At 39.6% G+C, this 26,209-nt stretch overlaps 1 protein-coding gene across 4 annotated transcripts in view; it reads left to right on the top strand.

Moving 5' to 3' along the window:
- AKAP6 (A-kinase anchoring protein 6) overlaps window positions 1-26,209 on the top strand; it is a 2,898,826-nt gene that overhangs the window by 1,215,439 nt on the left and 1,657,178 nt on the right. The window lies entirely within an intron of this gene.

Raw genomic sequence — 26,209 nt, forward strand, 5'->3', positions numbered from 1 at the left:
CAATCTAATATCAGACAGATGTGCATTCATTTTTCATTTGATAAGGAAATAGATGCTGTTGTAATATTTGATTCATGTAACTTTGCAAGCATTTATTTTCGTTTATTAGGAACTATGTTGTGGTCAGCTTTGATAATTAAGCTTTGGAAACAACTTATTTCTTCTCTTAAAGAAAAAAAAAAAAGACAGAGTTTCCTTACTTAGTTATTTTTTACCAGACTTTAATTTTAACAAAAAACTGGAGAAAAAGCTGTAAAATGTACCTCATTTTTTTTTATTTCTCCAAATCTTTTTGGTTTCTAATACCAATGATGGGAATGGACCCCATTCCTAACTCTAAGTTTGATGATAGTTCATGAAATTAGCATTGTTTCAATCTTTGATGTCAGCCAGAAGTTCTCTTTGCAGCACCTGCAGTGTGCCCAGTAATGACTCCTTCTGCAATTCGTACAGGTTTACATGTATTGGCAACATATCTAAGTACAATTGTAGACTCCTTTTATAAGACCCATTGCCCCTACTACTGTTGGAACTGTTAGGGTATCTTTCTTCCACATTGCTCTCGTTTCTGCCTGCAAATCCTGATATTTATGACTTTGCATCTCTCTGTACACAAGACACTGTAGTCACTGGGTGTGGTGATTTCAATGATCAGTGCTACTTTTGTCTTCTTTTCATGGACCACTGTATCTGGTTTTCTAGCATCTATGTTTTAAAGTGTTGGTAATGGGTGATCCTATGTGATGTGGACCATCATTTTCTATGATGCTTTGTGGCTCATGTTTTCAATGTTTTCAATCACTTCAGTACAATAATGTGTGCATAATCCCCAGTGATACAGTCTTGCCACAATAATATGCCTTTCAGTATATAGTCCTTCTGCCATTAGTATGTCACAACCAGCAATGAGGTGTGCAACTGTTTCCAATTCTGTTTTATAAAACCTACATTTGTCTGTTTCTCCCACATGCTCAGTGGACTTTGTAAACCAACCTGTACGTAGCCCACTATCTTGTGCCGCCAATATTAACTGTCATCTCTTGGTTTGAATTCACCTCTCCTTAACCATTCCTGCATTCGATCTCGGTCAACATGAGGTTCTTCCAGAGGTTTTCTATACTTGCAACTATACTTATGCATTTTCTGCATTTCTTACCTTCTCATTTGATCTTTCACCTAATATTCTTTATTTTGATTTTTGGCACATTGAGTTGCTGCCTGATTTTTATCTACTTCTGGTTTGATTTCCATTCCTGCTTGATGCCGATATGCTTCTGCTAGATTAAGCAGAGACGTCATCTTATATTTATTCTCCTCATGTTTCAAAACCTTCACTATGTTTGGGTCTTGTGAGGTCAGCAGATATGTGTAGAGTCCCACGATTGCAGATCTATACATGTAATCAGTTTCAAGGATGCCTATCCCTCCTTTGTAACGGGGAATATATAATCTTAGCATGCACTGATTTTTATAAATACTCACATTATATAGTACCCTGTGGCTTCTGAGGCTCAAACAGCTTATTTCTTCCAGAGTTATTGCAGTGCAGACTTGGCCAGTTAGGGAAGAGTGAAAGGATGCAGGAAAAAAAATGAAGAGAAAGAATGAATTTCTTTCTTTAGCCACAGTTTTTGTTTAGGATATCTTTGGTTCAAAAGCTTTGAAAAAAAGAATTAAAATTCAGCTCAGAATGCATAGAACCCAATGGCTTCTGGGAACTGAGACCTCCAGCTTAATTTGATTATTTCCTGCAATCTTGGCCAGTTAGGATAGAGAGAATGCAGGAATTTGAAGAGTATAATAAAGTATGACAAAACAAGAAAAAAGTAATCTGAATGGTGTGGCCATGCCGGGGGGTAGTAGGGGGCACATGGGGGTATACAGGGGGACAGTGGACAGTGGAGGACCCATGGAACCCTTTTCCCAGGGTTTCATTTCATCAAAGTCCAGAATCAAAATATTCAGTCCTGACAGGGACTCCCCCATTTAAAGTGTTTTGCCACAATATAGTACAACATTATGGCATTGGTGAGTTAAATGCTGTGATGCAATTTGCACAAGTGTATCCATATTTACTTGGGCCATTTTTTAATTAAAAGTTTTGTAAACTTTTTTTATTAAACCATGGCCCAAATTATTTTAGCTTTGCCCTGCATGATGTCATGTAAGGTGTCTGTCAATAGACTTTAATGGATGCCTCTCTGTGCATCCGTCCATTAACATCTATAAATGTGTTTCACTTTTTCCCTAATTGATGTCACTCAAATTAAAGATCAACATTAAACCTCAGTAAACATCAGCACAGAGAAAACATATTTCACAATTATTTTTTTCTTTAAAGTCTGAAAACAATCAATGATACAGTAAAGATACATATCGCCTCTTTGTGCACCACATACAGTGGTGTAACACAGAAGTAATGAAACAAAACACTTTTAAGTACATCATACAAATTATCAAAATGTTTGTTGCATTCCATAAAACACTTTATAACACTACAACATCTGGGTAGAAAAAGCATGCAGTATGCTTGATTTTGTCAAATTACTGGTATATTTATTTATTTATTTCCAGTTTGGTTACCGGGGAAGTCCACTGGGCCAACATGACCCGTTTTCAGTGGAGGCCCGGGGAGAAAAGCTCCAAGAAAGCATTGTACAAATTCAGTTACAATAAAATACAGGAGTATACAAGATAAAATTGTAAAAAGAGTTAAAAAATAAGAATATTCACAAGCATAGTTATCAGAATTCATAGAGAGAGACGTTAAAGGTTATACAGTTTCCTTTGAGAAATGGCACTGAAGTGTTGAGTGTGGAAGTCAGTTACATATATAAAGAGAGGAATTCTGGATATGCTTGCTTAACATGCACATTTTTGAAGTAGAAAACTATTCACATTATTTACATTATTTACAAAGTTGAGTCATGTGAGCATAGCTGTAGTGACTGTTAGCAGGTTAGAGAGAGTAAAGTTAATGGAGTTATAGGGAGCTTGTGTAGGGTAATAGGTATACGATTATGAGAGATTGTAAAGAGTTGAAGTATGAAAAGAAGGGACCCCCTAGGGTATAGACTTGGAAATGAGATTAAGTAGGGTGGAAGCAGGTGCATTTCCATTTAGTGGACAGGTGTTTGAAAAGCTGGGTTTTGAACTTGTCAGAGTTAGATGTGGTTCTTAGTGAGGTGGGGAGGGCATTCCATTTTTTTGCCTAGAGCATATGAGAGGAGAAGCTGGCCAGCAGGACGCTTAGGTTTGTGGATAGCAATTATATTCTGGTGCTCTGATCTGAGTGTTCTATTAGGAATATAAGGGGGAAGGATATTAGCTAGAGCAGGGCATTTTGTAGGATGAAATACAAGTCTATGTGCTGTGGATAGTTGCAGGTAGTCAAGGTAGTTTGAAAGTTCGAGCCAATGTAATGATTTAAGGGTGAGGCTGTGATGGGTGGAATTTTTAGAATTTGTGGCATATTTAGAGATTTTATTGTAGCGGTTTTCTAGTTTGGAGGTTGTAGAGGCGGACAGGTTGGTTAGGGGAGGAGCACCATATAATAAGGAAGGGAGAAGATATGTAGTGGCCAGAGTATGTTTAGTGGAGTGAGAGAGAAAGCGATTGTTCCTATACAACATACCTAGCTTTTGGTGTTTTTTTTTAATATTTTGTTGTATATTTGTGTCGAACTTGAGGTGTTCGTCCACAGTTATGCCTAGGAGTTTTGCAGAAGGCACTACTTCTATGGGTGAGTTAGTTTGGCTAAGGACTTTGAATTCATTTTTGTTGAATGAAAAGGTGTTGGGGGGGGGGGATAGTAGGATGTTAGATTTATTTGCATTGAGAGAGAGGTGGTTATGGTGCATCCAGTTTTCTGCTGCGGAGAATGCAGTTTGGGTTTTTGTCAACAGTTCAGAGAGGTTAGTAGCAGAGCAGATTAAGGTAGAATCATCTGCATATTAAATAATTTTTGTGTCAGGAATAGCAGTGTGAAAGTTATTGATGAAAATGTTGTAAAGCATGGGCCCAAGGATGGATCCCTGTGGAACACCAGTTGGGGTAGGTAAGAAGGAAGAGGTGGAGTTCTTCCATTTGACTGCCTGAGATCTATCAGATAGATAGCTGGAGAATCAGGATAATGTTTTTGGTGAGAGGTGAAGGTTTGAGAGATGGCAGAGTAAGTGCTTGTGGGAAATAGTGTCAAATGCCTTAGACAGATCTAGTAGTACAGTAGAAACTAGGTGTCCTGAATTTCAGGCTTGATTGACAGTTTCAAGGAAGGAGAGAAGAGCGGTAATGGTGCTGTGGGCTGGGCGGAAGCCATGCTGAGTGGGTGTGAGGAGACTGTTTTGGGTCAGGAATAGCATAGGTTGGTGGTGGAGTGTGATATAGTAGGATTTTTTTGTCCTTGGTTATTAGCTGTTTTGCAAGGTTACGCACTTTTCAAGGATTTTGGAGAGTGGAGAGAGCAGGGCAATAGGGTGGAAATTAGAGACACTGGTATTTTTGCCACCTTTATGTAGAGGGATGATATAAGCTGTGCGCCAAAGTTTGGGGACGTAGGATTCATTTATGGATCTGTTTATAATGATGCTAATTGGGAGAGCAATACCATCAGCAACATAATTTAGGTAGGAGGGGGGAATATTGTCAGGAGCGTTAGTACATGGTTTGAGTTTGTATAGGAGTTTTTTATGAAGTTAGTGGAGATGGGTTTGAGCTCAAACAGTAGAGGAAGGTTGTTAGATGGGTTTGAGGGGGAAGTGTGATGGGCAGTTAGGTTATTGTTAAGAAAGAATTTGGTAAGGGCAGAGATGGATTTGATGAAAAATGAATTGAATTCAGAGCCTAGTTCCAGATTGGATTTACTTGGGTCAGGACAATTAATTATTCTTTGAGCCTGGATGGAGGAATGATTTTATTGAGTTCCAGAATTGCTTTGGGTTTTTATTGTTATTGGACTGGAGTGTGATATAGTAGGATTTTTTGTCCTTGGTTATTAGCTGTTTTGCAAGGTTATGAAGCTGTTTATATTGAAGCAGGGTAGTGGGCAGTTTATTATTTTGGTAGAGCTTCCAAAGTTTGTCCCTTTGGTGCATGACCTGTTTTGTTTCTTTGGTTACCCATGGAGCTGTGTTAGTTTTTATTCTTTTATATCTTAGAGGGGCTAGGGAGTTTAGGTTGTCAAGGAAGATAGAGTTGAAGTAGTCTAAGGCTTTGTCAAGGGGAAGGGTATTTAGAGATTGCCAGTTCATTTGCTTGAATATGTTTGAGAAAGTTGTAACGTTAAAGTTAGTGAGGTTACGAGTGTGAATGTATTGATGCTGGTATGGGGAAGAGTTAGTGGAACGATGGATGAAGGCTGGGAGGTGGTCACTAATGGTATCAGGAATTGTGCCAGAGTTAGTTATTTTGTTAGGATTTGAGACTAGGATCCAATCTAAAATGGTGCCAGGGGGATTTGTTGTATTTGTTCGAGTGATAGTGTGGATTAATTGGGTAAAGTTGTAGAGATTGTCATTGAATATGGCAATCCTTTTGATTGTATCTTTCTTTACTACTACTGGTTGCTTATTAAGCAGTATTAAACCTTTCCTTGCAGACACACTCCTCAAGATGTTTAACTTAAGTTTCGCTCCCAGCTTTGCCCCTGATAAGTGGTGCACTGCAGTGGTGATACCTTACAACTGACCTGAGTATTTAAAGTCCTATCAGCCTTACAAAGCTCATCATAAAAACTATGGGGTATATTATAACAAACTTCATAAACTGTGATATGAAGACTCTTGTTATAATTTACCATCAGCAGTTTGGCTTTGTAAAGGGTAGATTCTGTCTATTTAACATAGAAAACTTCCTCTAAATGGTTACAGATGGCTGTAAATGATGGTCATACAGTGTATGTGGTGTATCTTGACGTAGAAAAGGCCTTCAGCACCACTCCCCATGCTGGCATTTTACTTGCTTCAACCTGGCTTTTAAATAAATCTTCAGATAAGTACCATGTTAGAGAACCATTAATATCTTTTTGATTATGATATGCATATTTGCTATTGTAGTGTTTCAGACATCAGAAGTTAAGGTTTCTAGATGTATTTCATTTAAGAAGCAGATTCCCATGAAGACTTCCAAACCCAGAGTTTATCCTGTTTTGGACCTAAGCGTGATGTCCCTAACTGCCCTTACTGTACATTCTTCAATCAAAAGACCATTAAACAGAGAGCAAAGACTATCAAAGGGTGAAACAGATGGAGCTGTAAATGTATACACCAAGACTATTTGTACCTTTAGTTATCTACAGAACAGGAGTCAGTATTGGGGGACTCTAGCCATAAAAGAGGAAGGGATACACACTCATGAGGAATAAGAGTCCCTTGTATCAGAAGTGAATGAGCTTGTGTATGTGAACCAAATGTCTTCATCTCGCAGTTATGAGTTAGATGCTGAGAGCACCTTATCCCATGTCTCACCAACCAGAGGATTTCTTATTTAGTGATGCCATCAGCAGAATGCAGGACTGTTTCAAATGGGAACATAAGGAGTTCCCAGATGTGCAGAATAGATTTAGAGACCTCCTAGGCTTCCCTGAGCCAAAAGCCTTACCAATACCGCTAAGCGATAGAAGCCTCCACAGATTCATTGTGTAGTGCAATTTTGGAAACATGGGCAGCCTTGGTGGTGCAGTGGTTAGTGTTGTCACCTCACACCAAGGGCTTCTCTGGTTCGATTCTCACCTATGTTGTCTTCTGTGTGGAGTCTGCATATCCTCCTTATGGTCACGTGGGTTTCTGTTGGTTACTCCAGTTTATTTCCACATTCCAAAGACATTCAGTAGGTGGATTGGACACTCTAAATTGGTCATAGGTGCAGGTGTGTGTGCGAGTGAGTGGTATGGATGAACTACCATGGCAGAGCTAGCCATCCACAGGTGTAAACCTTGGCTCAAGATGATCGTCACTGTTGAAGTGACATCCCGATCCCATGTACAAAATGGAAAAAGGGGTTATGGATGGATGGACTACCACTCCCCTGCTGCCAGGAAACCTCATTGTTTTTGTACAGGGTTGTAGAGTCCTGAAAATATCTTTCTAAAGTCCTCTTTCTGATCAAGCTACTGTGTCCATAGATGTCAACAAGGGGTCTATTGCAAATCCAGCCAAAAAATCCTCTTCCTACTGCCAGAGAAAGTCTAAAACTAGAATACTGTTGGAAGAAGGTGTACATGTCTGGTAAAGTAGCTCTATGGGCTCTCAACTGCTAAATGCACATATTAAACAGCACATCTGACTGGTCTCTGCTTTACATGGATGGGGGGCCTATTCCATAGGTTCATAGGTTGGTACTAGGTTATCGGCCCCAGGGCCTACACAAGCCTAGCCATAATAATTCCCTGGATATTTCTTCCCACGATATTTACTTCCCTGGACCCCTGTCTAGCAGGGTGACTGACATGATCCCCGGGGTGAATTTCCTATCTCCCATCCAATCATCAAGGTTCCTTTTGAAGAGGGCCAAGAAGGCACTCTGCTTGACATGTATGGGCAGTCTATTCCAGAGTCTGGCGAGTCTCTTGGTCAGGAACCTATCCCTCCAGCATGTTTTGTTTATTGTGATGACAAGGTTTAGATCCCTGGAGCATGTGGCTCTGAGGGATTGGGATTTCTTTAAGTGGAGCATGTCCAACAGCTCAGGGTTTGACATGGTCTTGTATGTTAAGCAGATATCGCCTCTGAGTAGACGATATTCCACAGAGTATAGCTGGAGTTTTTTTAGACAGTCAGCATATGGCATCTGCTTTAGGCCTGTGATTCTTTTAGTGAGGTATTTCTGAGGCCTTTCCAGCTGTTGCAGATGTCTTGTGAGGTACATACCAAATGGGGTGTTATACTCTATAATGGGTCTAATGAGGGATGAGTACAGTGGGACAATGACCCCCTTTTTCCTGGATGAAAAGCCCTTAGTGATGAGGTGTGCCACATAGAAGGATTTCCTGACTGTTGTGGTGATGTGGTTATCGAAGATGAGACCACTGTCCACCTATGTCCCTAAGTCTCTCATCACACTTTCAGTGTTTAGTGTACTGCCACCTATGTGGTAATTCATGGGTACATGATTTTTCCCAAAGGGGATAACTATACATTTCTTGGCTTTAAGCTTGAGCCCATGGCTCTAGCACCAAGCATCTGTTTCTGTAAGGCCCTTTTGTAGAATATCCATGTCATTTGGGGATTCAGTAATGGCTCCCAGTTTGCAGTCATCTGTGAACTTTGTTAGACAGTGTCCCTTAGTGTTGGCCTGTACTTCAGAGAAGTAGATGCCAAACAAAAGCCAAACAAGAGCGGTCCCAGGACTGAACCCTGAGGTACTCCACTTGTCACTTGTCTGGAGCTGAATTTGGAGTCGGCTACTTTTACAGTCTGGGTTCTGTCAGTAAGCCAGTTGGCAACCCATCGAGAGACGTAGGGATTTATGCCCAGCTTAGTAAGTTTATCTATGATTCCAGAGTGGGGGATGGTGTTGAAGGCCTTGGCAGGGTCCAGATAGGCTGTGTGGACCGCCTTACCCTCGTCCACAGCTCTGGAGACTGATTCGAAGAAGTCAATCAGGTTCAGAAGGCAGGATCGGCCCTTCATGAACCCAAACTGGGTGGGGTCCAGTGTTTGAAGGTTGCCAATGTCTTTGTTTATAAGTTCCATGATACGAAGCCTGAGGTGAGGCTATGATTAAACATGACACTTAGGTGAGGTGCCAGTTCATTTTGTAGTTCATGTAGTACACAGCCTGGGATGTCATCTGGTCCCATGGATGCTGTATTCTTAGCTTTGGAGAGTGCGGTTTCTACCTGTGTGGGCATGATTACTGGAATTTGGCATTCTTTTAGTATTGAGATGGGCCCTTTAAGGGGTGAGAGGGGGGTGAAGTTGGCACTAAATCTATCTGCCAGGATACTGGCAATATCCTTGGGATCAGTATATTTAATGCCATTCTGTTGTATCTCAGAGCAGGTCTGAGCATTGCCATTTAGATTCTTGACATAACTATAGAATGCCTTGTGGTTGTCTTTGGAATCTTTGGCAATTTTATTTTCATAACTAGCTTTTGAGGATTTTATGAGGGATCTCAGCTTCTTACTGAGGCTGGTAAGGGAGTTTTTTGCATCCTGGGATTTTCATCTTTTCTGCAACAGTTTCTTTCTTCTGTTGTATAGTTTATTTATGGCAGGGGACCACCAGATTGGCTTCCTTTTTTTGGAGGAGAGCATCTTGGTTCTATTTGGGATGGCACGATTCATGTACAAGTGGATGTGCTCGTACAGTGTCTTAGTGTAGGATTCAGCAGTCGAACTTTCAGATCCCATCTGCATGGGTGTCGTGAAGTTTGCCACTTCTGACTTGAGTAGCATGAAGATGGCTTTGGAGACATGTTTTACGGAGGTTTGCTTACTGGGGGGTGGGGTTAGGATGTGGATGTCAAAGGTGATTTGCTTATGGTCAGACCTGACCAATGAGGGGGTGACCACTGGTGTGGAGCATCCATCTCCCATGTTGGTAATGACTAGGTCTAGGATATTGGAGCCCCTGGTGGGACAATGGATTAGCTGATCCAGGGCGTTGGAATTTATGAATTCCAAGAACTGTTGGGAAAAGGTGTTGGTACCCGAGTAGTTTTTCCAGTTAATGGCAGGGTAGTTGAAATCACCCAGTATTAAAGTGTCTGGTTGTATCTTAATATTTTCCAATATGTTTAGAAAGGTGTAGTGAGAATCTTGGGGCATGGTGGGGGATCTGTAGCAAGCTACAATTTGGATTGCAGTTTTACATAGTGATAGTTGCACCTGGAGAATTTCAACTGCATTGTGTTGGGCAACTAGCCTGGAGGTGTGAATATGGACACTCCTCCACCTTTAGTGTTTCAGTCTTGGTTTGGTGGCCAAAAAGTGTGATAAGAGTTGTAGCAGTAGTTGGTATTGCAGGGGTGCTCTCTGGAGAATTGAACCAGGTCTCAGTTACTGCACAGATATCGATGTTCTCCATTTTTAGGAGTGCCTCGAGAGAGTGCATTTTGAGGTTTAGACTTCTAGCATTTAGTAGCATTACCTTCAGATTTTGCATGCTTGTATCTGTTATGGTGGTGGTTTTGTCCTTTGAACCTTGCCTAAAAAAGGCACTATAGGGGTGGCAAGAGCTTTAGCCAGTAACTTGAATCCCAGGGGTGACAGGTGCAGACCATCTCTGGCAAAGCATCGTGGTTTGTCGATCATGTCTTCCCAGGCAGACAGATACTGGATCCCCTTTGAATGACACCAGAAGCTTAGCCAATTGTTGAAGTCAATTTTTTTGTTCTTATACTGTGATATCATTCTGGGTGAAGGCAGGATGCTACTCAGGTCTAGGGTCATACCTGCCTGGGCCACATGATCTGAGAGCTCTTCCATGTCTCTTTTCATGTAGTCCAGGGAGGTACGTCTCAAGTCATTCACTCCAACATGGACAATGACAGAGTCGTATTTGTACGCGTTGTGGAGTGACTTGAGTGCATGCATTATGTGGTGGATCCTGGCACCCGACACGTAGCTGACTGTAATTTTCTCCTTGTTCATCCTGGTGAGTGGGACATCAGTGTGCCTGACTATAGAGTCACCTATGACTAACGTGTTGGGTACATTGTCTTGCCTTAGGGGCTGTTGTTGGGTGGCACACTGGTGTTGTGAGCTATGTGTCACTTTGGTTGTGACTGGTGTTTGTTTGCGTTTCAGCTTCAGAAGTCCTTGTTGCTTGGGCATATAGATCCTCTGAGACACATATCTGTCTTGCCAACATGTCTCATTTATGTCACAAGCAAAATGTAAATCCTTGGATCTAATCATTCTGCTGCTGTAAATTTTTATAGATGTCCAAAAGGTCCATCAGAGCTGGATCTGAGAATGTATTGTATACCAGACATAGAGCCCCTCTCAGTAATCTGTAGGACACAGAGGATAGAGACAGGGATAAGGTGATCCACATAGGACAATGTGTTTATACCCTGGATCCTCCAGGTAAGGAACCTTTGTGAGCATTTCAACTGTTGCATATGTCTGGTCAGGTTCATGCCTAAAGGGGTAAACTACTCAATGCTGGGTCTGATAAGGGCCAAATAAAGTGACAGCATGTCTTTGATGGACCTGGATCCCATGTCCTTACTTATAAGTGGGAAACACAGAATGATTTTTTTACAGCCTTGACCACATGTTGGTCAAAGGTCATCGTGCTATCTACACGTGTTCCCAGATCCCTGACTATTGGGTTACCTCTTAGGGGTGGCTTATAGATGGAGTAATTAGCCTGGGTGGCTGTTTTCCAAAAAGGCACTATAATGCATTTCTTGGCATTGAGTTTTAATCTGTGACTTTGGCACCAGACATTTGTTCATGTTAAAACCTCTTGTAAGGTGTTTGGGTCATGGCTGGAATCTGTGATAGTTCCCAATTTGCAGTCATCTGTAAATTTGGTCAGCCAGTTACCCTTGAAATTAGCCTTTATCTCTGAGAAGTAGATGCCAAATAGCTGAGGTCCCAATATGGAGCCCTGGGGTACCCTGCTGGTGACCAGTCTCTGAGTGGAGGTTGTCTCACCAATCCTAACTTCATGGTTCTTGTCTGTGAGGCAGCAGGCAATCTAGTGAGTTATGTAGGGGTTTATGCCCAGTTCTGGGAGATGGTCAACTGTACCTGAGCGGGGTATTGTATGAATGTCTTGCTCACTGATGGAATGTGCCAGAATAAATTTTGTTCTCAAGGAAGAGGCAACTACAACAATTATGCACAAAGACAGATTTTCCAATAGTCTTAGCAATGGATCTATCGCCTGTTTCTGTACATTTTTTCTCCTGTCCTATATGTCCTCAGGGTAGTACAAAAGATATTGAAGAACAAGCCACAAAATGCTACTGATAGCTCCCTTTTGGTCAAGGCAACACTGACTCTTCCTGCTAATGAGTAGGGTAAGAGCAGAGGGTTTCCTGTGGCCACAGCATGTGAACTGCTTGACCAAAAGCAAGGGTTCTCTCATGCACCTTAAGCTGAAGACCTTAAGACTAGCAGTGTGCATTATCTAGCAGTCATTCATTTCAGGCAGATGTTTTCCAAGAATGTGTTTTCTATTTTAGGGGTGACTAGGAATCCTAATACAGGAAATTGTATATCTAAAAAAAAAACAAAAAACAAAATATTGTCCCTTTGGTGGAAAAAAAAGGCCAGGACTCCAACCAGTTCTCTGTGCACATGGTCCTCAGTTATCTGTACAACATATTCAAATTAGGGTTGTCATATACCTCACCAAAGGATTGTACAGCTTCCATTTCAACATGCCTTCAGAACCCCTACTTTATTCCAGACTACCCTATGAAACAATTCTCTAAGATGATCCTGCACACGAGACATCCTGGGAAAGAGTCCTCTCCACAATGAGCTCTCAGTTTACTTGCAGAAAAGCTAAGATTGCCTTTATCTGAACAATCTGCTGCCACACCCCTCAAGTACCTGCCATACAAAACAATGTTTTTAGTGGACACCTCCTCTGTGAAAAGTTTCTCAACAACTACAGGACATTATGTAGAAATATGCTGTCTTTGTGGAAGTTAAGAAAAGCCTCATACTTTGCACTAACCTATCTTTCTTCCCTAAAGTAGTTACGTGGGTAAATTTGAGACAGGCTGTACACCTCCCTACTTTACCCTACTGCCAAAAACAAAGGGAGATCTCGTACTTCTGATTTCACGACACAAATTATAAAATAATCCAAAATACTTCTACAGGTCCGGAAAGCAAAGATATTCAGCAGAAAAGCTAGTCAGTCCTTCAGTAAACTTTATTTAAATAAAAATAAGCACTTTTGTTCACTTAAACCATATGTGAACTTCTTCAGACTCTTCACCCACACTAACAGCTCTGTTAAAAAGACTCAGGTATAATGATGCAGTCATTACATCACTTCCTTGTGTCTTAAAGGTCCAGGCACCCTTTTCTTTAAAACATTTTTTTAAAAACATTTTAAATATAAAACAAAGACAGTCACAAGACCAAACTACCTTATTATTTAAATAACTTGTTTTAACCCAAAAGGTATATTACCTACGTACCTAGTCAAAGCTTTTAATGCTAAAATAGGTTTCATACTGCAGCAGTCATTCAACCCTGGATAAAATAGGCATTAAAAATTAGTTGCCATACCAACTCTTTCTTTTGCAAATAAAGTTCCCAAGGCCCTCACCTTTACTGGGACATGATCAATGACAAAATATTAAAAAAAAATATACTCATTCATATTCACATGTTTAGCTAAGGCATTAGATAAATTCATTTTTTAATACTATATTCATGTTCATACATACTGTTTCTAAGTATATGCTCAGTTTTTCCAACATAAAAACAGGGACACTTCTGACACTGTGCTAAATAGACAACTTGTTTAGATTCACAGTTAAAAATATCCTTAATATGGTAGGTAGAATCCCTTACTTGAAATGTGGACCCCTCATAAATGAACTTACAATATGAGCAGACTCCACATTTTGTCATACCAGACCTTCCTCTTAGTGAATCTGTTTTTTTTTTGTTCCACGAAAGCTTTCAGGTTCTGGCCCCTCTGATATACTAATAGAGGAATCTCATAAATTGTATCACATATTTCCACATCATCATATAACAATGTCCAATTCTTATTAAAAATGGACCTCAGGACCTAGCTGTTGGAGTTAAAGGTAGTCACAAAACTCGTGCCAAACTATTTCGATGTACTCGCCTCAGAGGGTTCAAAACTGTGAGTCCCTGTCGCAGTTTCCTCATCTTAATGTTGATTTCCTTCCTTAAAGATGATAGGCTTGAAATAACCAATCAGTCTTTTTGATGTCATCTCATCCACCCAATCCTGAACCAGAGATTCTGGATAGCCTCTTCTGAGAAACATCATATGAAGGTTAGCACATTCTTGATGGAATTTGGAATCCAAGGAAATCATTCTTGCTGTCCAGACTAGTTTCCCTTTCACTATAGATGTCTTCTGGTGAAAAGGGTGGGAGCTTGTAAAGTGTAGAAAAGTGTTTGAATAAGTGCTTTTTCTATAGATTTATTAAAAAAATGAATTTATCTAACACCTTAGCTAAACATGTGAATATGAATGAGCATCTTTTTTTTTAATATTTTGTCATTGATCATATCCCAGTAAAGGTGAGGGGAGGGCCTTGGGAACTTTATTTGCCAAAGAAAGAGTTAGTATGGCAACTAATTTTTAAAGCCTATTTTTATCCAGGGTTGAACGACTGCTGCAGTATGAAACCTATTTTAGCATTAAAGCTTTAACTAGATAGGTATTATTTTACGTAAGCATTAACTACCTTTTGGGTTAAAATGAGTTATTTAAGTAATAAGGTAGTTTGGTCTTGTTTTATATTTAAAATTAAAAAAAATGTTTTAAAGAAAAGGGTGGCTGGAACTTTAAGACACTTGAGGAAGTGATGCAATGATTGCATCATTGTACTTGGGTCTTTTTAAACAGAGCTATTACTGTGGGTGAAGAGTCTGAAGAAGTTCACATATGGTTTAAGCGAATAAAAGTGCTTATTTTTATTGAAATAAAGTTTACTGAAGGACTGACCGTCTTTTCTGCTGAATGTCATTGCTTTCCAGACCTGTGGCAGTATTTGAGATCTTGCACTTCATAGATGTGTACTGGCAGCTGAGATAACTTGGAAAACATACCAGTTTTTTTGTGTCCTTTACATAAGCTAGGGAGGGTAGACCTGTTTCTCAACAGCTCCTTGCATTTCCTTTTGCTCTTCATTTTGTGGCAGTTATATACCAGATGGCTTAGTAAGAGGGTCAGTATGATGTCCATTTTTATAGAAGTTACGTCATCAGTTCAGTATTACAACTTGGATATCTTCTGCAGGGCAAGGGTGGGTTTTACCACAACCATCTTGCAGGGCCTCTTGCATTCTACTCCTCCTCATGTCCAAATTCCCCATGGTTAGTTTAAATGTTCAAGCAGTTTCTGGTTTACTATGCTTAATTCCATCTTAACGCTTAATCTATTCTCTATTTCCCCCTGCACCCACTTGGACAGTTATCTCTCTCACTGCCCTGCCTGAATTTAAGCCCTGTTACTATTCCTTATTTTGCCTGTCATTTTGCTCTCCATAGGCTCACCTAGGCTCCTCTGCCTGTGCCCAGTTATCCTAGTCATTCCTTGGGGTGGTATGAGCCAGACATTCCCAAGCTAAGTGAGAGCTCTAAGGCCCATTGATACCTGTCCTGCAATGATAGTATGCTCTCCATTTCCCAGTGAGAGGCAGGTGGTAGGGAGCAAGAAGGCCTGCTGGTTCTGCAAGGCAGCCTATCATCTCCCTCTAGGAGTACCCCCCTAGCAGCCATTCGAGCTCCACTCTTCTTGTCTTCCAGGTGGAAGTGTGCCTTTGCATAAACAGTTCCCCTTGGCTTACACTATAAATGTACTCGTATGGTGTAGGTTCCGATTGCAATGGGTGTAGCATGTAATACTTCTGCTAGGTGTCACCCACATAGTGAGCCAGAATTACCCCCTCTTTGTCTCTCCAGAATGGGCAACGTGATAATGTCTGCTCACTTTCGTCATTCCAGGCTAGCTCCTTCAACTACCTGATGTTCTAGTCAGACTTGGGATATCCAGTCTGAGCTTTATCTATGCTGCCAGATGATCTGTATTACTATTCTTTGTAACATAGCCATGTCTGTGCCTTTCTATTTTTGGGATTTCCTTCTAATGTGATGCAGTGAGGTATTCGATCCACCCACCAAAATTAGCAAGTGTAAATAGAGATGCCTATGCTCTTCACCTATTCCCAAGGGACCTAGTTTATAGGCATTTTAGATACATGACCCACTTCTCTTCGCATTTCTCCCCAGTCCCCTCACTTTGTTGTATCCCCAGACCATATGGATAATCTCTGCTTGTTCTTCTCCACCACTCCAGCATTTGTTTTCCTGCTCCATACTTTCCTTTTCTTATCCTGGTTGATATCACATACCACCAGTTGACTATCATAAGCTGGAAATGCAGTTGATCAAATATCAGTTAAAGGAAAGTACAGTTTCAAAGTTGCACAATGCCGAACTGGAATACTACAAACTCATAATAACGAAAGCAAAGTGTGATTCATTATTATGAGTTTGACATTTTGAAGGGAGATCGCGGTACAGTGAGGATCAGGGAATTTACCCTTTTCCTCACTGCAGTGCGATCGTGAAGTTGGTATATATAATTTTCAGGGGGTGTGGGGTGTGCAGGGGGGCTTGCCAAACATAAAAGGACATACAGACTTTCAAAACCAGAATTCTTGTGTAGCAAATGTCAATCATCATGTTTCTGACATTCGACATTTAGGGTAAATGTTTTTGTTTTTGAGATTTTATTTCAGCCTTTTCATTAACAATTATTTTGCCTTTGACATGATAGCAAACCCATACCAGCAGTCTATCATTTTGAGTCACAAGTCAAATGGCTTAACTAAGATTATGATATATTTTACTCTGTCCTACATTTCAACCCATTCCTGATTGCTGTCTTCCACCCTTACTTTTTCACCCACTCTTCTTTTACTTTCCTTTTTAGGTTTCTTTTCTGCTCTGAACCCTGGGCCTGATATGTGATTTAACCTCTACCCTTCCACTTTTGTATTGCCCATTTGTAATTGTACTTCTTCCTTTCTCACTCAAGTTACCAATGTCCTTTTGGAAGTTGTTTCCTTTTTCATTCAATGTCTTTTCAATTCTTGTCCTAATTGACATCTTTTTTATTCTCTCATCTTTATCCTCAAAATTGGATCGTTTTTATTTTTAATTCACTGGCTGACTTCTCCAGTCCCCATTTTCTTCTTTCTCATATGGAACTGCTTATCCCACCTACCTGGCCCAAATTCGCCTTCATCCAAATAGTTTCCATGCTGTACAACCATTCCAAGCTCCTTTTTCCTTTGCATGACTTTGATCCCCTCACTCCTCCTTGCCTCCCTTCTGCTTGTCTCTATTCTTGCATTCATAGCCACTTGCTGATATTAAATGCCTATTGCATATCTCCTAAAATTTGTTGCTCCCTAGCACCTTACTTCCATCCTTAGTTGCAGGTCCCCCTTGCTATTGTAAGTGCTTTTTTCTTCCTAGATGGACATATTGCATCCTTTCTGGATACCCTTTATATATTTCTCACATTCCATGATGGGTATGTGTCTTAAAAGGTGGATTAGCTTTGGGATAGCCATCGTTTTTATAACATTGATTTGTCCTGCTAGGATTTAGGCCTACTAAGGTTAAGATCTGCATTTTATACTTACTTATTGTGCTCTTAATCTCTTCCTTTGGCATATGACAGTTGTCTCACCCAATCGTTTTGACTGTTTCTCAAAGTTTCAGTTCAAGATATTCTGCTTCTCATTGGTTTGAAAAGCCTTGCTCGCCCCACTGTATATTTCAGGCCATCCATTTCCCTAGCCTGATCTGTACTTTTTATCAGGATTGATGTTTTGGCCTGCTACTTCCTTGGAGTATGCATATCATTTAAATAGTCCTACTGCTACTCTGTCTAGGTAGTCTCTTGTTAGTAAAAGACAGTCTACTCTTTTGAACCCCAAAAGATCCAGTCCTGTTTGAACTCCTGTCCCTTCTTAGAACAAATGGTCCCTCAAATAGCCAGCTATAGGAACTAAACATTCCATCAATAGATCAAAAAGACACCTTGGCATGAAAGATTTATATCTCAGATTATTCCTCACCTCTGGGACAAACTTCCAGTACATGTCAAGCAGAGTAGCACCCCTACTACCTTCAAAGTAATGCAGATAATTAGGTGGGTAGCTTCAAATTCTCCCCTGGCCTGTCTTAGATTGCCCTTCTTGAGGCTTTAGGGAAATTCTAGATATACGTTAATGGCTAGGATTGTAATGGTCTGCAAACTAATTGCTTAGTGCTTACCTATGAACATGTTATCAATGGGAGAATATGAGAATGCTTGTATCTAATCCAAAATGTTTCTGGAGTAGGACGAGAAGGGTGTTGTTGGTTAACTAGTTTGTTAACCAAGTTCTGTAACTCATCATATCACAGAGAAATTAGTACATTGATACTATACAAAGGTGTTTATCTTTTGTCATAATCTATTTTTCTATAAAACAGAAACAGTATATTGCATTCTAAAACAACAAAACACTTCAGTAGTTGCATGTTTTTACTTAGAATAAGGCATGCTAAGATATGACTTAGCTGTGGCTATGTTTGTGTGTGTCTCTCTGTGCAGGTAAATGCTTTTGTCATAAAATGTTTGTGGAACTTTTAGCCATGGTGTACCACACTAATATGATACAAAGTGTTGATTGTTTTTATGTATTCCTGTAATAATGTACATCTGCTTTTCTAATCCTCTGGGCTATGGCTGTAAAGGGGGCAAGATGGTTTAGACCAATTACGTAGTAGACAAAAGAAATATGCACATCCTGCTTTCCATGTACACATAGTGACTGTATTCATTTAGAATATCTGTGCTAACATTTGGGCTATCAGAAATAGGAACAAAGTATAAAAACACTTTATTCAACCCCCCTTCTTTCACAAGATTAAATATATTTTCATTAGTGACAGAGCTGCTTTTATTTGCAGTGGGTTATCGTAGAAAATTGGAAAAAACCTGTACATTAGCACCCTGACTGAAAAATGAGTCCACTGCTTCACAGCAGCATATGCTTTCTAAGCAGCATATTTGCTGATAAGTGAGTGGAAAATAATAAAGAAAAAAATGGAAATAAAAATATGTGTATTTGTTTATGTCTGTATGTGAGTGCATGCATGTATGAGAGTGAGAGATCGAGTGAGCCGTTATCTTACACTCGCTAAGCAGCTCTTCGCTGTTTAGCGAGTGTAAAATAAATGAAAATGAAAAAAGTGTGTGCATGTGTGTTTGTTTCTGCATGTGTGAGTGAACATGTGCATGAAAGCAGAACATACTGTGTATGTGTGTGTGTGTGTGTGTGTGTGTGAGAGAGAGTGAAGAGTGAGAGCAATCTCTGGCAGCAACAGAATCAGTAAAGAGGTTTTCATAACTCTTCATTTTTATTTATTTATTTATTTATTTCAGTTTGATCACCGGGGAAGTCCATTGGGCCACGAGGTACCCATTTTCAGTGGAGGCCCGGGGAGAAAAGCTCCAAAGGCAGTACAATCAAGGTTACAAATGAAAGATAAAAATATAATAGAAGTACAATAGAAGTATCTCGTATTAATTATACATAGTAAGAACAGTGCAACAAACTAAAATAACTATTTAAAGTTCTAAAAACAATCTAAAAGATTCTAAAGAAAAAAATGTTCTAAAAATGATCTAGAATTTTTTTTTTTGTGTGTGCAATGTTTTCCTCTGTACAGTCAACTGAGAGGTAGCTTAGACATTTTGGGAGTTAGAAATGAAATCAGAGAGCAGATATGAGAGAGGGTAATTTATGTAGGGTGAAAGCAAGAACATTTCCATTTGGATGATAGGTATGAGTGGAGTTGGGTCTTGAAAAATTCCGTGTTAGGTATAGTCCTAAGTGAAGGAGGCAGAGAGTTCCATTTTTTGCCATTTTTTCCATTTCATACCCCTCAACCTCTTGGCACAAAAAATCTGGCACAAATGAGGGACAAATGACCAAAAATAAGGACAAATTTTAAATATTGCTCTTATAAATTTAGAAAGTTGCTAGAGCAACAAGGTTTCTATTAGCATATATTATCTGAAGGATATGAAGTCTGAAACTAAAATGTCTGCAAAAATCTGGACAGCTGAAAGGTATGCTGTGTTGAATCTTAGCTCAAATATCTGGATAAACCTAAAATAAACAGGGGACAAAGGCCCAAAATAGGAATATATTTTAGTTGACTTGATTTGTGTGAAACATTTTCTAAAACAGAGGTGTGTGTGAGAGACTCAGTGAGAGTGACAGTAAAGATGTTTTCATACCTCTGGACCTTTCAGCTGAAGAAATCTGGATAAAGCCTAAAATAAAGAGGGAAGAAAGGGTCAGAAATAGGAATAGATTTTAATTACTACTCTTATAAAATTACAAATGCTTAATTAAAAGGATTTGTGTTCGCATGAATTTTCTGAAGAAATTAATAGTTGAAACTCAAATGTATGCCATTATTTAGCAACTTCAATCTCCAATGACTAGCAACAAACCAAATGTTTTAGAAGTAAGGCACCAAAAATAAAGTAAATACCTGGATATCTTTTTAAGTGTTATATTCTGGATGTAAAATGCTTCCTGCAACACAATTATCATATACTGCAACAAGTTTAAAACATTAGGAGGAGGAATTATTTTACATAAAATATATGTGTGTGTGTGTGTGTGTGTGTGTGTGTGTGTGTGTGTGTGTGTGTGTGTGTGTGTGTGTGTGTATAGTGTGTGTGTATATATATATATATATATATATATATATATATATATATAAAATAGTTGTTGTTCTTTTGGCTTTTCCCAGTTAGGGGTCGCCACAGCGGAACTCCAGTCCGCTAATGATTGGCAGTGGATTTTTTACAGGTACCAAGGTGCCAGCTCGACGCCCAACCTTCAACGAAGGCACGCCCATTCTATGCATGTCTTTCGAACGCCACTCAACCGCGGGGAGGACATGCAGACTCCACACAGAAGGCACTCCGGCCAAGAATCGAAAGGGGAGAACCTCTTGCTATGAGACAACAATGTTACCGCTGCACCACCATGGCTTTTCATATATATGTATATATATTGCTGTTGATCTGGTTATTGATGCTTTCTTTAATCAATAGATGTCTATAGATGTATATATTGCTGTTGATCTGGTTATTGATGCTTTCTTTAATCAATAGATGTCTGACATATTACATGTTTATATCTAGTCCTAATGCTGATGAATGATATCTGACCAAGTGTTTTGTTTTTGTTCTGCTACGTCTGTACTGCTAATGAAATGTATCCCTTGTTTTACCCTGTGCTATATTAACCTTCTCCTCCCTTTATTCCTATTTCTCTCTAGCTGTTCAAACCTACCATACTCACTTTATCTACTCCTGGCTGTGTCCTATCAGACTCAATAGATCAGCAATATCCACCTACCTATACCCGCCTGGGTATTCACCTCACCTGGAGTATCTAAGTGCCCTTGGACTAAAAGCCTAAGATTGTATGTCACTAAGTAAATTGTATTTCTCATTCCTAACCTTTATGTATATACTTGTCCACTACACATCCTAGGTGTAGTAGTTTAACTGCCAAATCTGCCAGCAGCCATACCCCTCCCTGTCTGCTACAGTTGCTCCCCCCGCCTGTCTCAGACATTGTACCACCTCTATTCTCCAGCCACGCTAATCCTCTTTCCTTCTCCATTACTTTTTCTTTTATTGGTATCCACTACTATATTTTCATTGCTTGGTACTTTCGGACTTTGACCACTAGATGGCAGTCTTTAACCTCCTCTAATTCTCCTATCTGCCACCCTCCCTACCTCATACTCTATACCTACGTGCTTGTCGCACTTGTCTCCTTTCTTTTTTTCCTTCCCTAGTCCTTTTTAACCCTACACCCTACTCTCCACAGTCCTTATAAACCCTCTATCAAACCCTCCTCTCCGCCTGCACTACTCCTAGCTTAACCATTGCTCACTCTGGCCTCCCTTCTCTCTGTTTTTATAATTCCCCCTTCCTCACACACACATTTGCCTTCTACCTACTAATTTCTGTTTCTACCTTCTACCTACTGATTGTTTTTTCTCACTGCTTTTTCCTTTCTTTGCTGTGCCCCTACCCCCAAATTCCACCCACTCCCAGGACCCCTAGTCTTATACTTACTTAGCCACACCCCCAATTTTCTCACATCCTATCTAATTTCCTGCCTCGTTCACACTTAAAACTCTCCTCTCCTATCTGACTGCCACACCCCATTCCCTACCTTCCTAATACTAATCTCCAACCTTGTCAAGCTCACCAATCTCAACATGCCCTTGCCTTTTAAACTACTTTATCTACTCCTGCTACTTAACATCCTTCTTTTATACTATACCCTTACTTCCTATGAGTACTACACCCTCAGCAGATTTCCTAGCTTAGCTAAACACACTAGCTCTTTCCTTCCCCTACCTGAATAAACCTACATTAACCTCCTCTCATCCTGCCCTTACCTTCCCCCACACTATCACAGAGTACTCCATAACAAGTATCACACAACTAGAAAGTTCTACCTAATACCCTCTAAAAACTCAAAAATATTTCCACTCCCTCAAACACTCTTACTGTTACATGGGGACATTCACCCCAACCCTGGCCCAAATAATTCCCTCCTCCACACCCTCTCAAACCAAACTACTAACAATTTGAGTTCACCTTTCTCTTCTAACTCCCTTTCAATAGCACACCTAAATATTCGTAGCATTAACAATACAATTACACAACTCCATGCTTTAATTGACCTCTACTCATTTGATATTCTGTCTCACAGAAACCTGGCTTAAACCAGGTACCAAAGACAACGAAATTACTCCCCCTAGCTATAGCATTTTAAGGCGAGATCGTCTAAACAAAAAGGGTGGTGGAGTTGCTTTACTCTATAAATCTGAACTACAGGTGTCCTCTATTGACTCCCTACCCCCCCCCCCCCTGCCAATGCTGAAATACTCTGCAGCAAATTCCAAGTAAATAAAAGAAAAGCCATATATATAATATCTTCTTATATCCCTCCTGGCAACAACTTGGATACCCTTGAAAAAATTCTCAGCTGGCTCTCCTGTAGCTTTCCTCAGGAAACCATACTCTTAGGAGACTTCAATATTGATTGGAACTCATAAACTCCTCAACTAGGATTCACAAACCTACCAATAAACAAGCCATCTTCGACTCGATATTGGTCAACAATAATCCCCTCTCTTATAAAACTGGTATACTCCCTGACAATATCAGCGACCACCTTCTCACCTATATCACTAAACAAACAAATAACAATCTCAATCAGGCCAGCTATCGTACTATACGTAACAAAAAAAACTTTAAACTTCCTATTTTCCTCAATGAACTCAAACAATGTAACTGGTCAGCTCTAAAACACCTTCCACTGGAGGAAGCAGTGGCCCATTTCAACAACACATTCCTCCAAATTCTTGAGTATCACACCCCCTCACGCTTAATTAGAACAGGATCCAAAGCTGCCCCTTGGCTTTCTAAAGAAACCAAGCAAACAATGCTATTAAGGAATAAACTATGGACAAAATGGAGAACTACTAAAAACCCAACTGACCATCAAAACTTCAAACACCTTAGAAATACCACAAAAAAACTTACCCATCTTGATAAAAAAAATTATTACCTTCAATATCAAGAAAATCAAAATCATAACCCCAAAAAATTTTGGTCAGGAATCAATAAACTGCTCCATCCAGGAAATACCAAAACACCTACACCAGCTAACTTAGCACAGACCCCACTCAACTTAATAGCCAATACATTCAACAATTTCTTCACTGAAACAGTCACCTCTCTTGCAAAGAACATGACTCCCCACACTTCCCTTAAAAACACCTCCCCTCAAAATAACACCCCCACTCGAACATTCGGTAGTCTCCACAACCTATATACAAAAGTTACTCTCAAAACTAAAACCATGCACTCCTTCAGCTGACCAACTACCAGCTGAATATCTGCAGCTAGCATCAGCAGAACTAGCATACCCAGTCTCCATTTTAATTAATAGAACAATAACCGAATCTACTATCCCTTCCCTCTGGAAAGTCTCCCATATCATTCCTCTGCATAAAGGAGGAAACTCTAATGAACTTTCTAATTTCCATCCTATAGCCTTATTATCACCACTATCTAAAATCATGGAGCGTTGTATACACCAACAACTTTTACATCATCTTTTACATAATAGCCTACTTTCAGACTCCCAACATGGCTTTAGACCTTTCCATAGCACTTCCACTGCTCTTCTCTCCTTCACAGATACTATCAACAAAAATCGCAATAACAACCTATACTCTTCTGCTTTGTTTCTTGACCTCTCTAAAGCCTTTGATATGGTCAACCATCAACTTTTACTAGACACTTTGAAATCTCTCACTTGAACCTTCAGCATTGCACTGGTTTGACTCTTATCTGAAAGATAGACAACAAGCAGTCCTTTGGGACAGCCATCTCTCCTCTCAACTCCCAATCACTATTGGTGTCCCACAAGGATCCATCTTAGGACCCCTTCTCTTCTCCATATTTATAAACAACCTGTCTATTTCACTCCCAACACCCTCATGTATTCAATATGCAGACGATTCAACTCTCATCTGTTCTGCTGTATCTCCAGCTGAACTTCACTCTTCCACCCAAAAAGTCGGTTCCAAGATATCTGTCTCCTCCTTAATCCCAAAAACACTAAATTATTACTTTTCTCTCCAACCCTTAAATCTGCCCCTCTTTCCTTTTCTATTCTGTCTGACAATGGCACTATCATTACACCTGATAGTTCAGCTAAACTACTAGGTGTTACAATAGATAATCAACTAAACTTTGATTATCACATTGACCTAACTATCAAAACTGTTAATAAAAAGATAGGTGCCCTCTATAGACTTAAGCCCTTTCTAACAGCAACCACCAGGGTGTCTTTAGCCCAAACTCATCTTATCTCTACATTATTATATGCCTCCCCGTCTTTTATAAACCTTTCAAAATCTAACCTTCAGAAACTTGCCACAGCCTACCACAGCATTGCCAGGCTTGCCACAGGTTCCCCATTTCTCACACATCATTGTGTTAATCTCAAAAAGCTTGACTGGCTTGAACTTCAAAATCTCATTCTCCTACATCAATTAGTTATTACCTATAAAATTCTCCATTACCCTTCTAATACACCCATACTAAATAACTTTGTTGTCCCTTACAGGAATCTTACCTCCCTTCGCTCAGCTAACAAATTACTAGTGGCCACCCTCAAAACACACAATAAAGCTGGGGTCTCCTTGTTTACAAATACCATTGGCTCATACTGGAATAAACTTCCCATAGAAATGACCACTCTAGGCTCATCACAACTTTTCAAAAAACAACTAAGAAACTATTTTAAAACTCACTGGCTATGCCCTTGCTCGAATCCTGACTGACCTCAGCTTCCATCTCTCTTTTCAGCTCTTTCCACTACTCTTCCTCATGTCCCTATCACTACCTTTACCCCTCCTCTGGACTTCACCTACCATCCACTTGGATATTACTTTTCCCATAAATTTACTTCTCTTTATATTACTGCAACCTATCATCTCACCTTGTATCTAAATCACCCAGCTGATGAAATCTGTTTCTTAAAACTAGTGCCCTGACACAAAATGTTTATCAAAATTGTTAATACTGTAAATAGTTGAATAGAGTCTTGTGTGAGTTACTGCTTTATTTCTTCTTTAATTACTCTTCCAAAGATTTTGTAATAGAAATCCTCACTCTATGTTTAGTTTTGATATATTACTTTTGCACTGTTACTATGCTACTTGGGAATAGTACTTTACATGCTTATAATTTCTACCTTATTGTGCTATTTTTGTTTATTTTTATCATTATTATTTACTAGTATATAGTGGAGCTTTTCTCCTTGGGCCTCTGCTGAAAATGGACATGTATCCAGCCAGACTAGCCCGGTCAACAAATGTAAAATAAAAAAAAAAATATATATATATATATATATATATATATATATATATATATATATAAAATAGTATAGTACTTAAAAATAAATAAGTAAAACAACAATTTTTACAGAGAGCCCATTCTGTATGCCCAATAATGCCTTCCAGGGTGTGTGTTAATGTGTGATTAACTCCCTTCCAGTGGTATAAAGGCCTGCAGTGTCAGGCCTCATAACACCCATGGTTGGGCGTTAATTGTACATTAACATATACCCCTGTTGAGCATTATTGCTTACAAAGAAGTATTTTCTATTGTGCTCCTGTTTTCATAGTCTTGGGCATATTTTTGCAATGTCTGAAGCAAGAGATAGATAAAAAGTAAGATATTTGCTGTTAAAATCAAAACAACTTTGTGTGGTAATGTCACATAAGAGAAAGAAAGGCAAATGTGTGCAGGTATATAAAAACAAAATAATTATTATAACACTACTACTCTACACCTCTAGGTGGCACTGTCTGCTCAAATAGCCAACTTTTGAAGTG

Source organism: Protopterus annectens, chromosome 6.part0 (genome assembly GCF_019279795.1).
Source record: "Protopterus annectens isolate FY-2018-M chromosome 6.part0, PAN1.0, whole genome shotgun sequence".
NCBI lineage: Eukaryota > Metazoa > Chordata > Ceratodontiformes > Protopteridae > Protopterus > Protopterus annectens.